Source organism: Wolffia australiana, chromosome 7 (genome assembly GCF_029677425.1).
Source record: "Wolffia australiana isolate 7733 chromosome 7, ASM2967742v1".
Taxonomy (NCBI): Eukaryota; Viridiplantae; Streptophyta; class Magnoliopsida; order Alismatales; family Araceae; genus Wolffia; species Wolffia australiana.
Genome location: NC_135841.1, coordinates 9,821,216 through 9,837,089, shown reverse-complemented (window position 1 = coordinate 9,837,089; position 15,874 = coordinate 9,821,216). Strand labels below are relative to the sequence as shown.

General features: G+C 45.9%; 1 pseudogene; it reads left to right on the top strand.

Annotated features, from left to right (window-relative positions):
• The first annotated feature begins 2,216 nt into the window (after positions 1-2,216).
• Positions 2,217-15,358, top strand: LOC144705998 (4-coumarate--CoA ligase-like 9; annotated as a pseudogene).
• Positions 15,359-15,874: the final 516 nt, after the last annotated feature.

Here is a 15,874-nt window from a genome sequence, read left to right as displayed (position 1 = left end):
TACTGTCGTTGATTGCCGCTGCCGCAAACACCATCGTCGCCCAGTGCCGTTGTCGAGCCTAGCCACCGTCCAATCGCCATCAGCGTCGTCGAGCCGCACCACCATCACCCGTCGTCACGCTGCTATCGCTCACTGTCACGCTGCCATCGACTGCATTGCCGAAGTCGCCCATCTCCGACTGCCGCTAACACCTATTGCTACTGTCATCTATCGTCGCTGCTGCCCAGCTCCGTCGCTGCAGGCGTCAACGCCGCATCCGTGCGCTGCCGCCTCAGCGCCGCCTCGCCGCACCATTGTCACTGTGTCACATGCCACCGTGTCCTCGCGCCATTGCTGTCACACCCCATGCTGTTCTCACCATGCCCCGCACCCCGCCTCTTCTCTCCTCCCAGCATCACGTCTCTTGAGCTGCACCTTCACCGCCAGTTGAGCGGCGTCGTGCTCGCCTCCAGCACACCTCCACCGAGTTTGCCCGCACTGGCCACTGCACCGACAAACCTGACAACTTAGAACAACTCTACCCGTGAGGCCTCGTTCCCCCAGCTTGTCGGTTAATCTATCGCTTTTAGTATATCTCGTCTGCACTCCATTGCGCTCGAGTTAGATTAGGTGAGAGGACAAAACATCTCAAAGGATCGTTCCTGAGTGATTTCTTAGGTATGGGCCTAGCCCGTCCGTTACATGTGAGCACCAACAGACATAGTCTGCTCGGCGCTGTAGTCGCCATCATCATTCGGATGAGGGTAAGGAGGTCACCGACATCGTCACCGGCCACTCACCTTGGAACTTGGAGCTTGGCAAAATCCCACAAGTCGGGGCCTGCACATACTCACACCTAGGAACTTCGCATCACGCAGTTACATTCCCCGTATTGAATTACCCGTCGGACGACGTCACCGACGACGTCCGTCATCAATATTTGTTGAAATAAAGAAATAATAAATATCCCACTCTAAACCTGAAGTCGGCATGAACGTACATGATTTAAAATAGGGGTTTAATTTTTGTAAAGTGAGCCACACCAAATTTGCACTAACAGCATATTTTGACTGGGTGTGGAGTAGCTTTCCACGGATTTATTGTGATGTGGGGTGGCTTTCAGAAAAAAAAAATCTCAAGCCATACTTTCCTGGTTGACCACAATTCAATTGGGTGAGCTAGTGCCAACTCATTAATAAAGTAAAAGAACTCTTAAATTTTTCGTGTGGTTGAGTGAGATCTTCTGATTGGCCCCAGATGACATAGTGGGCATTGGACATCATCTTTTCTATGCAGCAGTCGTCCACCCATTCATCTCTCTATCTGTCTATATATTCATCAGCGTATCTATCAATCTGTCTTCTCCCTATCCATATAATCTCTCTAACGTACATCACTCTCCATACCATATCGATATCTCTACACTCTCACCTCTAACGTACATCACTCTCCATACCATATCAATATCTCTACACTCTCACCTCTAACGTACATCACTCTCCAAACCCATATCGATATCTCTCGATCCCATTCTCTCTCTCTCTCTCTATACTCTCACCTCTAACGTTCATCACTCTTCCCAAAAAATTGATCCCTCTCTTTCCAACTCTCTCTGTCTCTCTCTCTCCTTATACTCTCACCACTAACATTCATCATTCTCGTTCCAACTCTCCCTCAATCCTCTCACCTCTAACGTACCATCACTCTCCACAAAAAATTGATATCCCTCGTTCCAACTTTTTCCCTCTCTATACTCTTCCGTCTAACGTCCATCACTCTCTCTACACAATATCTAACTCTGGTTTAATTCCCCTCTCTCTCTCTCTCTCTCTCTCTCTCTCTCTCTCTTCCCTCTCGCTTCTAACGTCCATCACTTTCTGTGTGCACTATTTATATTTCTTGGTCCAACTCTCTCTCTCTGTAAAATTTTTATATCTCTTGTTCCAACTTCCAACTCTCTTTTTACAATAATCTACGTCCCTAGTCCGAAAACCTGTCCCTTCCTCAGTGGTCCCGCCTGCGTTTTGACTCCATTTTTTTTTTTTTGGATCTGAAACAAGCCCCCCCATCGTCCGAGCTACGTGAGCAACTGCGACAGCAAAAAATCCGATTCCCAGACCAAAAAAATTCTCACGTAGAGGGTCTACAAAGCCTGCAACCCTTATGTTCAATTTTCCTCGGGCATCGTGGGCGACCCACTTGCTCTCTTCTCCATTCCAAGGCGATAGAAGAGTTCCATGGCCTCCGTGGACCCAAATAAAGGCTTCTGCGATGCCACCGGTGTCTTCCACAGCCTTCGTCCTTCCCTCGAGCTTCATCCCTTAAACAAACCCGTCTCCGTCACTTCCCAGATCTTCTCCGCTCTCTCTTCCAACCAGCCACCGCCGTCGAAGCCCGCGATAATCGACGCCTCCAAAGACAACGCCTCGATCTTCTACGGCGAGCTCTTCTCCTAGGTTGGCCGCCTCGCCGGAAACCTCCACTCTCGCCTCGGCCTCTCCAAAGGCGACGTCGCCTTCATCAGCTCCCCCCCTTCTCTCGACGTCCCCGTCCTCTGTTGGAACCTAGCTCTCTCACTTCACCAACTCACAAAGAGAAGAGAAGAACAAGCACTCACTCACTTGATCTCACACAGAGAAATAAGATTTTATGCCCTCACTCTCTTGATCTCACACAGAGAAACAAGATGCAAGAACACTTTGAGAGAGAAAGGAACCTTGATGCACACAGCATACAACAACAATGAAAACACCTACATATTTATAGGCACTCCCCCATAACTGCCTACGGATCTAAACTCAGCATAGCCACACACCTGTCCATGTACTTGGTCTTCCAAGGAACCCAGTCTTTAGCTCCTCAAAATAAGCTGTAGCCTCCGCATCTCCTTAAGCCATGCTGACTTGGTCATTATTAACTTATTAAAAAACTACCGACTCCTAAAATAACTGAGTCAAGATTATTTTTCCAACATCCTCTACCTCGCGCTTCTCTCCATCGGCGTTATCGTCACCCCCTCCAACCCCGCATCCACGCTGGAGGAAATCGCTCGCCAGTATGAGCTTGTCAGTCCCGTCATCACCTTCACAACCGCGGAAGAAGCCTGCAAGCTCCCCCAAACCGCGGCCTTCGTCCTCCTCGGCCTGACCCAGTTTCAATCCTTCCTTGAGACGAGCGGGGGAAGAGAACCCACGTCGTCTGACCCGGAGATTTACCCGTCTGACACCGCCGCGTTTCTCTTCACGTGGGGCACGACCGGCTGAGTCAAGGCCGCCGTCCTCTCTCACTTGAACTTCATCGCCATTCTCACCTCGGACGGCGACGGCGAGGTCGCCCCCTCGCACGTCTCCTTCTTCACCGTGCTGCTCTTCCATGTCTTCGGGCTGACGATGCTTCTGAGAGCGATGATGGCGGCCAACACGATGGTGTTTCTCGAGCGGCTGGACTTCGTCTCCATGGTCAGAGCTATTGAGAAGCATCGCGTGACGACCATGGCCGTTGCTCCTCCACTTATCGTGGCCATACTCAAGTCTGATGTCGCGGAAAGATTCGATCTTTCTTCTCTGGTGAATGTGGTTTATGGGGGGCCGCCATTTCGTAAGGAACTGGACGAGAGATTTGCCAAGAGATACCCCCATGTACAGATTATTCAGGTAATTTGGGTTGATTAGGCTTAATTTGAGGTTTGAAAGCTTGATTATCTTTGAGTTTTTTTTGGATAGGGGTATGGGTTGACGGAGGCGGCGGGGCCTGCGGCGGAGACGGTGGGCCCGGCGGAGAGTCTGGTTTATGGGTCTACGGGTGCATTGGATTTAGTTTGGAGGCTAGAATTGTTGACCCAGGCAGCGGGCAGTCTCTTCCTCCGGATCAGAGAGGAGAGCTGTGGTTGCGTGGCCCGAGTATCATGTCAGGTTGGTTTTTCTTATCTTTCTCTCGTTTTATTAAGCTGATATACTTCATTCAGATCAGTTACAATGAGATGGATTTTAGAATCCACTTCGTAGTTCTTCAACTTCGATTGGTGAATGGTTACGTTTAGAATGGCCTCCATGATTTTGAAGGGTTGATCCAGCCTCACCGTATGATATTAACCCAACGTACCTAGGTTCTTTCACATTCAGCGTAATAGGGGCATTTAGGTCATTTGGACCTTTTGTTATCTCTTTAAATAGAGCAGCCCTCCCTTGAAGAGGGTAGCAAAGAAGTATCACAAAGATGTGTCTGGCTCCCTCCGGCGATGTCCATTCTACCTGCCCTCATTCTGCCGTATTCTGTCCCGGCATGTCAACGACCATCCCCCCATCTTTTCCCACCTTCTAGTCTTCTCCCTGATACGAACCAGCAGGTTCGTATCACTGTAGATCGTCAAAAACTGCCTCAGCTGGCGGATTTCTCCAGCTAAAACAGATTTGGGCCTTTTCCTTTTTCTGGGTAGTTATTTGTGTTTTTCAAGGTTAATCATGGCCATCCATCATCGGGAGTAATAACAGCGATGCGGCTGCCACCTATGACACCAGGACACTTGTCGGGAGTTGTTAGAACTACTTTCTCTCTCCTTCTCCTATTGGACGCCCTATATAAAGGGCTATGTGGTGGAACTTCTTTTTTCATCAAATGGATTTCAGATTATTTCTTCTAGTTCTCTATCTGATTTCAAATAAGTTCTAGGAGAGTTTTTTGGCTTCACGTGGCCAACAAGCTGTATCAAACCCACTCGATTCCACAAGATAAAGAAATGGCGAAGAAGATAGGCAAGATGAGTACCTCTAGTGAGCATGGTGGAGAGATGGCGGTGTCGGCGCCATCCCTCAAGCTTTCGATGACAAACTACTATGTTTGACCTATGTATATGGAGGTTTACCTTGATTCTCATGACTTGTGGTAGGAAATCGTCAGTGAGAACCTCTTAAAGAAGAAGGACCGATTAGTGCTCTCCGCAATCATCAGCGCTGTTCTGAAAGACCTGTTGGTGATTCGTGACGCTAAGAAGATGACGAAAGCAAATTGGGAGATCCTACGGGAGTGGAATCTCGGCATGGAGTCCTTGTCATGTGGAAGAGGACATCATTGCAGCCACGTCAGAGGAAGAGGCAGATGTTGAGGCTGAGGATGCAATCCGCCACCTAATGAAGACAAAGAGAATAAATCATTTGATAAGTCAGCAATCCAATGCTATAATTACCAAAAATACTATCATTTTTCATATTAATGCGGGAGTGCCAAGAAGGGGAGAGATGATCAGGCCTATGTGGCTGAGTCCACTCTGGCAGCGGCGGCGACGATCTCATCTGCTCTGGTGGTGGCAACATCCTCTCTCGTCATGGCAATAGAAGAAGCTCGTATTGGAAACCTGCGGCAAGGCTCTAAGACTGATAAACAGTACTCTGATCTGTGATACCTAGATACAGGGGCCACAAATTACATGACTGGGAAATGGAATTTTTTCGCAAAGCATGATGAATCCCCGGCAGGTTCTGTGAAATTTTTCGCAAAGCATCATGACGAAAGATAATAATACTACCTCTGTCACGAGTCGAAGTTCATGACAGAGGTAGTATTATTATCTTTCGTCATGATGGAGAAAGCATTGAATTTGTTAGTGTTCTCTATGTTCATAAGCAGTGTGCTAATATCCTCAGTCTAGGGAGACTTGATAAACAAGGTTACCAGATAAATATGCATGGAGGTTGTTTGACGATCTATGATCAAGATGGCACACTCCTTGCTGAAGTACATTGCACATAAGGATGACCCATTTTAATCAAACTCTGAGCAGCAAAAGATTGTCTCCTCGTGAAGGTGAATGATAATTCAAGTTGACTTTGGCATCTTAGGTATGATCATTTGAATTACCATTCTTTAAAGGAAATGTCGAGCAAAGAGTTAGTGGAGGGACTTCCACTGATCAATGTACTTGATCACATTTGTCGGAGCTGTTTAGATGGGAAAAAAGCTCGTACTCCATTTCCTAAAGCATCACTTTACAGAGCTAATGCACCCATTGAGTTGGTTTATGCAGATATCTGTGGCCCAATCATCCCACCCACATTAGGGTGAAGCCGGTATTTTCTCCTAATTGTCGATGATTTCTCGAGGATAATGTGGGTAGCCATACTGAAAGAGAAGTCAGTGGCATTGACTCACCTTAAGAAATTTAAATGTCTAACCGAGGCTGTAAAAGGGACAAAGGAAGAAACATCAACTGACTGCCCCCTACTCTCCTCAACAACATTGAGTAGTAGAAAGGAAGAATCAGACTATTATGTCCCTAGTCTGGAGTATGTTGAAAGATAAGCACCTTCCTCAAGAATTGTGGGAAGAGGTTGTAAGCACTGTTGTCTATCTCCTTAATCATTCATCTCCTCATAGCTTGTAGGGGTTGACTCCATACGAAAGGTGGACAGGCAGGAAGCCTTTGAGTGAGCACTTAAAAGTGTTTGGTTCAGTTGTGCATGTGAAATGCACTAAGACTCCACAAAAGAAGCTTGCAGATCTCAGATCTCCTATAGTTTTAAATGTTTATGAAATGGGTTCTAAGGCCTAACGCTGTATTGACCCGGTCCATGATATTGTTCATATAATTTGGGATGTTATTTTCGAAGAGGATGCAGAGTGGAATTGGACAAAAAAGGGTGCGAATATTTCTGAGCTCACATTTTTTCCTATTATTTCTACTAATCTAGAAGATGATGAGCCAAGCTCCTCCAAAGTTGACGATGAAGAAAGTCCTTCTCAGACCTGAGAACTCACCTCTGCCCAGGCATTAGATTCTGAGCAAAATCAACCTGAAAAATTAAACTCACTTACTCATTGTATGATGAGACCAGAAAAATTGCACATGACTTTGAAGATTGGATGGTGTCTGTTGAAGAGCACATGACTGATGCAGAAGCTTCCCGAAAGGAGGCATGGAAGATAGCTATGATGGAGGAGATGCAAGCAATAGATTAAAGCTGCACATGGGAGTTGGTTATACCTCCGGTCGGTTGCAGGCCAATTGGGCTTGAGTAGATCTTTATGCTCAAGAGAAACACTCATGGATAAGTGGTGAGACACAAGGCAAGATTAGTCCTGAAGGGCTACTCTCAGAAGCATGGCATTGACTATGATGAGGTATTTGTTCCAGTGGTTAGTTTTGAATCAATTTGTGTCTTAATTTCCATTCCAGCTCAAAAAGAGATGGTCATTACATCATCTAGATGTGAAATCGGCTTTCTTAAATGGAGATGGGGAGGAGAAGCTCTATGTCAAGCGACCGGATGGTTTCATTTTGAAGGGAAAGGAAGGTCATATCTTGAAGTTGAAGAAGGCACTTTATGTGCTGAAACAAGCCCTTCGTGATTGCAATTTTAAATTCCACTATTGCCTTGTCTCACTTGGGGTAAGAAGAAGCAAGTATGAACAAGCTGTCTACGTGAAGTCTTCGGACAGAGTTCACCTGATCATCGAGGTGATGGAGGATCATCCTGAAGATCAAGCCCAAGGTTGCCAACAATCACGACATGGAGCTCAAGCCAATATGAAGAACCTAGATTTCCAATATCAGGTTTGACGACAGCTTCCCAGCATCGTTAATTTCTTGCACATGTCATTTTCTTTGACTTTATGGAGGCCCCGCCCTTGTACGGGCCCCCCATGTTCGTTCATTTTTGTTATCTATTTTTTTACTGTTCAGTCCTTTAGGGGAGAATCTTTGTTTGGACCTCTCCCCTAAGGTGGCCCATTAGGGCAACCACAACCCCACCCCTCCCTACTATATAACGGGGTGGGGGGTGAACGCATGTTTTTGAGATCCTTAGGAAAATAACACAATTGTTGTTGCACCAGGGGTCTCCTTCTTCCATAAGGAGGAATCTCTCTGTTTTTCTTTAGCTTGATACTGAAGGAAAAGAACGCCGCTCCTTGCCACCATCAAGCCATCATCATCGGTCACCCACTAGTTTGGCTAGCTGCAGCAACGCTACACCTCAGTTGTTAGAGAGTTAATCTTGACTTAGTTAATTTTGGAGTTGGTGTTTTGAATAAGTCAACAAAGAATAAGTCAGCATGGTATAGGGTGATGTGGAGGCAGGAGTTGAGTTCAAGGAGAGCAGAAGACTGGGTTTCTTGGAAGACCAAGTTTAGGAACAGTTGTGTGGCCATGGTGAGTTTAAATCCATAGGCAGTTATGGGGAAGTGCCTATAAATATGTAGGTGTTTTCATTGTTGTAGTATGCTGTGTGCATGAAGGTTCCTTCCCCTCCCAAAGCGTTCTTGCATCTTGTTTCTTTGTGTGAGATCAAGAGAGTGAGGGCTTAAAACCTTTTTCTTTGTGTGAGACTAAGCGAGTGAGTGCACGTGCTTCTCTTCTCTAAGTGAGTTGTTGAAGCGAGGGAGCTAGGTTCCAACATCAGTTACCACTATTGCAGGACACTCCCCGATGGCCCTTTATCTTCTAGAGTTGTGTGCACACTCCCGTGATCACCCGTAGACCTCGCTGCCCTTCAGCGCTCTCCGTATCATGCCAATGGACTTGTCCCGTTCTGCCGACGGCTCCTTCGTGCGGCCTGCGCTCATTCTGCGCCACACAGAATCGACCTGCTGCTCGGACATACCCCCCCCCCCCCCTTGTCATGGCCATCCCAACCAGCGGTCTGCAGTCTGCCAACATCCTCAGCGCCTCATCCGCTGCCCCTCCCCCCCCCCTGACCCTTTCGGTCCTCTCTCTCTGGGCAAACATGCGCTACCTACAGTTTCCCCCCTACAGGACTCCTGCCTTGCCCATATCGTTTGCTAGTATTCCCACCGCAGCCCTTCTCCTATAGTTATGTTGTGTGCTTCGCGGATTATTTTCACGTCCTGTAGCCTGCCTGCGGCCCCCGACATGTCTCCATAGTCTCAATTGTGTCCGTGGCAACTGCATTCGCAGTCGTTGGGCCGCCTGTGAGTATCCAGAAAGGCCATCACCAGTCGTTGTCTCTGTCGGTGTCCCACTGCGTCGCTCAACGAAAACCCGTCTGTGACATGATGACTCATACTCCTGACTCGTGCAGTGGACGTGATCGCCAATTCCCTTCGTAACTGAAGACAACCGATACTTCGTGCTGCCACTGCTTGTGCCCAAGATCTCTCACATCCCATGGGGTTCCTTTGTCAACTTCTAGGAGGGTCACGACCTGCCACGAGCATTCGCGCCCGTGCCTGAATGTCACATATTCTCTTCCCTCTTTATAGTATTATTATGTCCATTAGTATCAATTTCATATGCTCCTTTGCCAATAGTTTTTTGTGTCGTAGGACTAGCCATCGAATTTGCAAGATGACTCTCATTTCTTGGTGTCAGGTCTGCATCACTCTCGGTGACGGTCATGGCCGCTCATGGACCATGATTGTCCCCACTGCGTTCGTCCTTGTGCTTATCAAGCAGATCATTGGGAGCTTGCCCACTGGCAAGACCCCTCATGTTGACTCTCTATACTATTGTCCCGAGGCATTAGGTTTTTTGTTTTAGTTCTCGCTGGCTTTCAAACTTACCCAACATTTATCCACGCTCGCACATTTTGTCGTGCTCTCCCTGTGGCGTGATATGAGCCATTCCATCCTGACACTTCTTGTTACATCACGGGGTGTATGTAGATGATCTTCTTGTCACAGGAGAAAAAGACAATGACATCAGTGAGTTCAAAGGCCAAATGGAGCACTACTTTGAGATGAGCAATCTCGGGCTCCTATTTTCCTATTTGGGCATTAGAGTGGGTCAGGAAGAAGGTCCGATCATTGATAGGCTCTAATTATGGGGGTTTTTACTGATTATTTTACTAATTAGTTGTGTGAGTGTTAGAGCTAATCAACAATAAAAATTAACCTCACAGCTATAGAGCGAGTAAGGTGTTGAACCACAAGGAGTAGGTAATGAAATAATGAGTCCTTTCAATTTAGCTTATGTTATTCAATCCTTATAATTTATTCTAATAAGCAATGCAAAGATCTTTAGTAAAACTCTGTAGAATATTGTTCAGTAGAATCAATTTAGCAGGATCTCTAGCAGATGATTTACTTTAAATGGATTTCAACTAACTGCGATTAGAGTCTTTCTTCTGGAGATTTGATTAAAAAAATCTAATCTTCAGACGAATTTTGAACTATTTTCGCCCTTGCTCAGCCACAAGCTCTCGCTTGTAACTGCTCAGTTATAGGCTTGCGCTTGTAACTTTGAGCGAGGGAGTGCTGAGCGCACGCCCTTGGCTGCGCGTAACCTGTCTACGCGTGGCCGAAGGCCAGCGTGCGGCGTGCCTACGCACACGTTTGCCAACGCGCGGGCTTGCTGTCTGCGCGCGGCTTGCCTGTACGCGGGCTGCGCGTGGCGCTGTTTGTGCGCGGCTTGCCTGTGCGCGGGCTGTCTGCGCACAGCTTGCTTGTGTGCGGGCTGCGCGCGGCTTGCGCATGGGCTTTCTTGCGTGCGGCTTGCTTGCGTGCGAGCTAGCCTGTGTGCAGCGGTGGTCTTCGCACCGTTTTGCTTGCAAGTGAGGCTGCTACTGGTGGTGATTACACCCTCCACTGAACTGCAGAATGGTGAGGATGAATCTATAGAAATAGAAGATGGATGGAAATGGAGGATTGCTGAGAATGGGGAAATCACAAGAACAGGTTGAACAAAAAAACATCAGATTAACTAGAACAGACAACAATTTTAGTTGGAAAATGCTGGAAGTACACTGATGGATGCTTCCCAGCCCAACCTAAATTGTCTTAGAGGCGAAGGAATACAATCTCTGAAACCAGCACAATCGCACCAACCTTGTGTCACGATCCTTCTGACGAGGTGGTGATCTTCTTGCTCTGGTTATGCCTCAGCTTGCTTCCTCTCCCCAACTCCAATGCTCATCAGTTCTTGGAGGGTCTGCAGAACTCTTCCTCTCCAAGCCCTAACCTGTTTAGACAAAAATTCTAGACCACCCTCAAATGACCCTTTGAAGGACTGTTTATAGGTTCCTCCCTTGGGCTTCTTGAGTCTTTTGTGCTTCTTGGGCTTTTTAGGGCTTCTTCTTGTTAATTTTGCAAGTCTTGGTTAATCAGGTGCCTTCTTCATTGTATTTTATCTACATCTGTACTCATTGAGATTCTATGAACCAAGTGGGGTTAGTAAATGTGGAAATAATACATGCAAATAATGGTAAATATGGCATTAATGTATGCAAACGATGCTCTGATTACTAGCAAATCCCTGATTATTTTATGAAATAATTAAAGTCATCAATCACCCTAACTCAAAGCACTTGTGTAGTGAGTATCCTGAATTTTGCACAAATGAGCGACTACAGCTCAGTGCAGACTCCTCTAAAAGCCAGAGTCAAGTTCAGCCAACTAAATGACTCATTGGTTGACTTAACCTATTTTTGAAGCCTCATGGGAACTAGGTATTTGACTCATACAGGCCCTGATTTGACTTATTCCATGGGATTTCTAAGCAAATTCATGGAGCATCCTACATCAGAACATCTCACTGCACTCAAGCCAATTCCGAGGTACCTGAGAGGTGCAATTAACTATGATTTAGTCTACGTGAAGGGTCAAACAAAGGCAGCGCTAATAGGCTATAGTGATAGTAATTTTTTCGGTGATGAACAAGATCAGAAAATCACTTCTAGGCAGGTATTTTTATTTGGTTAAGAGGCGATCAGTTGGGCCTCTCATAAGCAAAAAACTATGGCATTATCTTCATGTGTGGAAGAATATATTGCTGCTACCACCGTCGCCTGCCAAGGTGTGTTGGTAAATCCGCTCATCAATGAACTAAGAAGTATTGAAGAAGGAACTGTGAAGCTACTTTTGAGCAAAGTTGATCTGAATTGACTATGTGAACACGGAGGATCAACTGACAAACATGTTTACTAAATCACCTAAAAGATGAAATTCATAGAGATGAGGGAGTGCCTGGGCATTAGGGATGTTTGCAATGATGAACTGGACTGAGGAGGAGATTGAAGGGTTGATCTAGCCTTACAGTAGTTTGCGAAAAACTGCCTCTTCTGGTAGATTTATTTGGCTAAAACAGATTTGGGCACTTCCTTTTTCCAGGTGGTTATTTCTGCTTTGCAGGGTTAATCATGGCCATCCATCATCGGATTTATAACGGTGATGCGGCTGCCACTTCCGACACCAGGACACCTGCTCGGAGTTAGTTAGAACTACTTTCTCTCTCCTCCTATTAGGCCCCCTATATATAGGGGTACATGGTGGAACTTCTTTTTTCATGAGGCGGATTTCAGATTATTTCTTCTGGTTTTCTATCTTATTTTGAATAAGTTCTTGGAGAGTTTCTTGGCTTTACAAAGCCAACAAATTTGATGTATGAGATGGGCTCCTAGTTCATTTCTTGCCTCCTTTTTTGTTTGACAGGTGTATTTTATCTTTTTATGTCTTATTAAGTGATACTTAATTACAATCATTCAAAAAGAGATTGCCAATAGAATCCAGTTTGTAGTACTTAGACTTTAATTTGGCCATATTAAGAATAGCCTCCGTGATTGGATGTATGAAATTGGCTCTTGGTTCATTTCATACTTCCTTTTTTTTTAAAGGTGGGTTTTCTTCTCTCTCAATGACGTTTTATCTTCTCTCATTTATTAAGTAGATATACTTCATTAGGATGATTAAAAACTAGATGGCCACTAGGATTCATTTTGCAGGTCTTTAACTCTGATTTGTCTATCTTAACAATGGCCTTCATGGTTTGATGTATGAGATGGGTTCGTGGTTCATTTCATTCCTTTTGTTTTAAGGCATTTCCTGCTACATTTGAGCTTTGAAGTTTATATTTACTTATAACAATATCTTTGAAGATTCTAATAGAAATATGAGGTACCTGAGTATTGATTTTATGGGTCTCTTGTTCGACTTGAGTGAGGGTTACTTTTGCTTTTTTAAAATTTTTAAGAAAAACATTTTCATAATTAGTTTAAGAACAAAAACTTATAGCTGATTTGCAATTGGTTGAGGCTTGTTTACACACCTAAGTTTTGTGATCAGCTTGCATTTAAGACATTTTTTGTATATATCTTTGATGTTTTGAATAAATATGGGAGGTATCAGGGATTCAATTATACTATCTCTTATTTCATGTATTTTGCATTTTTAAAAAGTTCTTCCTGAAAGAGATCTAGCCAATTGGTTTTTGAAAAAACCAACATTCAGCTGATTTGCAATTGGTGGAGTCTGGTTTACATGGCTAAGTTTTTCTCCTTCCTTTTATGTAGGTTATCTAGGCGATGGTGAGGCAACGACATCCACAATTACTTTAGAGGATTGGCTGAAGACGGGGGATCTCTGTTACTTTGATAAAAAAGGGTTTCTTTTTATTGTGGGTCACTTAAAGGAGCTCATAAAGTACAAGGCTTACCAGGTAAAAAAATTTCTATTTTGTTAGATGATCCTGTGCATTTTCTATGTACAACAACCCATCTGTGTCTGTTTTCTCTAGCTGAATTAGAGCTCATACTTCCAGGTTCCTCCAGCAGAATTAGAGCTCATACTTCCAGGTTCCTCCAGCAGAATTAGAGCTCATACTTCTCTCGCATCCCCAGATAGCTGATGCTGTAGTGATTCCATAATTGTTTGCCTTTACTATTTGAGCATAATGGGAGTAATCACATTTAAACAATCCATGTATAATTCTTTGCATTGTAGGTTCTTCCTGCGCTTTATTTGTTTTCATAAAGTACAGCAAATGGGTTCAAACTCTTTTTTATTTTCCCCCTGAAAAGACTTCTGATTCTTGAAAATGGACATTTGGCTACTTGTATAAGGAGATACCAGGTTGACACATATCACCAAGATATTTGAATGGATTTTCTTAAATACAACTTTTTCCATCAAATCAAAATAATTTGCTTCTAAGAAGTTATTTAGTGGGTTTAAGTCTACGTGTTGGTAATGGACATCATCATACTTAAATTATGTAGCTTTCTGGAGGTAAGATTCCCACAAGTGTGTGTTGTTTACTTCTATAAAAATGTGATATTACAGGTATTCCAATGAAGAAGTAGGTGAAATTCCAATGGCCTACATCGTCAACAAATCTTGTGATAATATCAGAGCAGAAGAAGTCATGGATTTCGTGGCAGAAAAGGTAATTGCCTCTAAATCAATAATCATCTAACTTAGTCATAACTAACCTTCTTTAATACATGTATGGAGCCTAGAGATGACTGGTGTGTAACATAATCATTAGATGTTGTCTTGATGTGCTGGGAATTTCAAGTTGTATTTTCCAGTTAAGTGTGGGGTCATGTTCTTGATCATGTAGGTGGCACCTTACAAGAAGATTAGATGAGTCGCGTTCATCGAATCCATACCCAAGTCAGCGCCAGGGAAAATATTGAGGAGAGAGCTGATTGACCTTGCATATTCACGCCCATTTCGAAGCTTTGAAGGCCAAAATGGAATTGAAAAGCTTCTATTATCAGGCTGTCTGATGGCGCGACGCAGCCCCAGCCCATAGGACCGTCTTCGGAGACGTCAACCTCATCATTGACATCATCGCCGATTTGCGTCCAGCCCCCACGGCAAGCTTAAGTGACGACGCACACGCCCAGTTTCAAATATCCCGGGTAACGGACTCGTTATCTTTTCTTTTCCTTCATTGTTTTGTTTGGACTTCATCCGTGTTTTTTTCCTTTCCGTCGTTTTTATCTCTCGTTCCCCGCCTCTTTATCTCACCTTACTCATTGTGGTGAGGGGAAATGCAACCTGAAGGGGTAGACAATTCCCTCTTCTCCCCCTTTTCTTTCTCTTCCTTACTTTTCTTTCCCCTCGTCTTTTCCTTTTCCTTTCTTTTTTTTATTTTCTTTTCTTTTTGGGTTTGGGCTTGTTGTGTTAAGGCCCATCCAACCCCCCTATAAAAGGGACAAAATGGGCGCCCTAAAATGCACCCTCTTGGCTATCTCATTTTGTTAAAGAATGAAAGTGGAGGGCCGGCGCTCACAGTCGAGAAGGGAGAAGGGAGAAGGCGGAAAAGGGAGAGAAGAGAAGAAGAAAGAAGAAGAGAGAAGAAGGGGAAAGGAGAGTGGAGTAGACTGGGAGGAGGGGAAAGGAAGGCGATGTGACTTTACCATTGTTCCCCCGCCCGTTTCCAGCCGATTGCACCGACCGTCGACGGGATCCGGCGCCGCCGACTGTGCAACTTCTCCGCAGCTGGAGCGGTCCACTCCCACCGGCGCTGCCCTGCCAGTCATCCACTGATGCCTCTCACATCGCTGGTGCAACTCGACTGCACCGGGCTGACGAAAGGAACCCGATGCCCCGCCGGTGTGATCTCACCGCCGCCGGTGCACTTTCACCGCCGCTAGCGCTTCCTCGTCAGCCATCTACCGATGCTCTTCGCTCTGCAGGTGCAGTTTGACAGCACCCGCAATCAGCAAATGCCAACGCTGCCACCGGCACTGCACTTTCGCTGACGGCCCGCGATCGCCACCCTTACCGTTCACGCCGGCGGGATCGTGCGCACAGGCACGTCACTACTGTATCCACGCCGGACCATTGCCTCTCCGCGCGCACGGGGCCGCCACAGGATTTAGCCACCGCCAACTCTTCTTGGTTCGCGACCAGCGTTGCTTGCGCGCGCCTGCATGCCGCCTGCGCCGCACTTGTCCCCACCGTTTGCTGCCGTCCCTTGCCCAATTGTGTCGGCTCTACCGTACGCGTTTCGCACTGTGCCGTCATGCCCACAAAGGTTCTCCTCTCCTCACCGCACACCTGCGAGCCGCCGAGTGCTCGACTGATGCCCCGACCGCTGTTTGCATTCGACGCCATCGCCATCTCCGCAGTTGGCACTCACCAGTCTGAGCGTGGAACCCTGTGCTCATCGCGCGAGTCTCACTACCCGGCCGGTCCACGTGCCCGTGCTTGCCTCAAGACC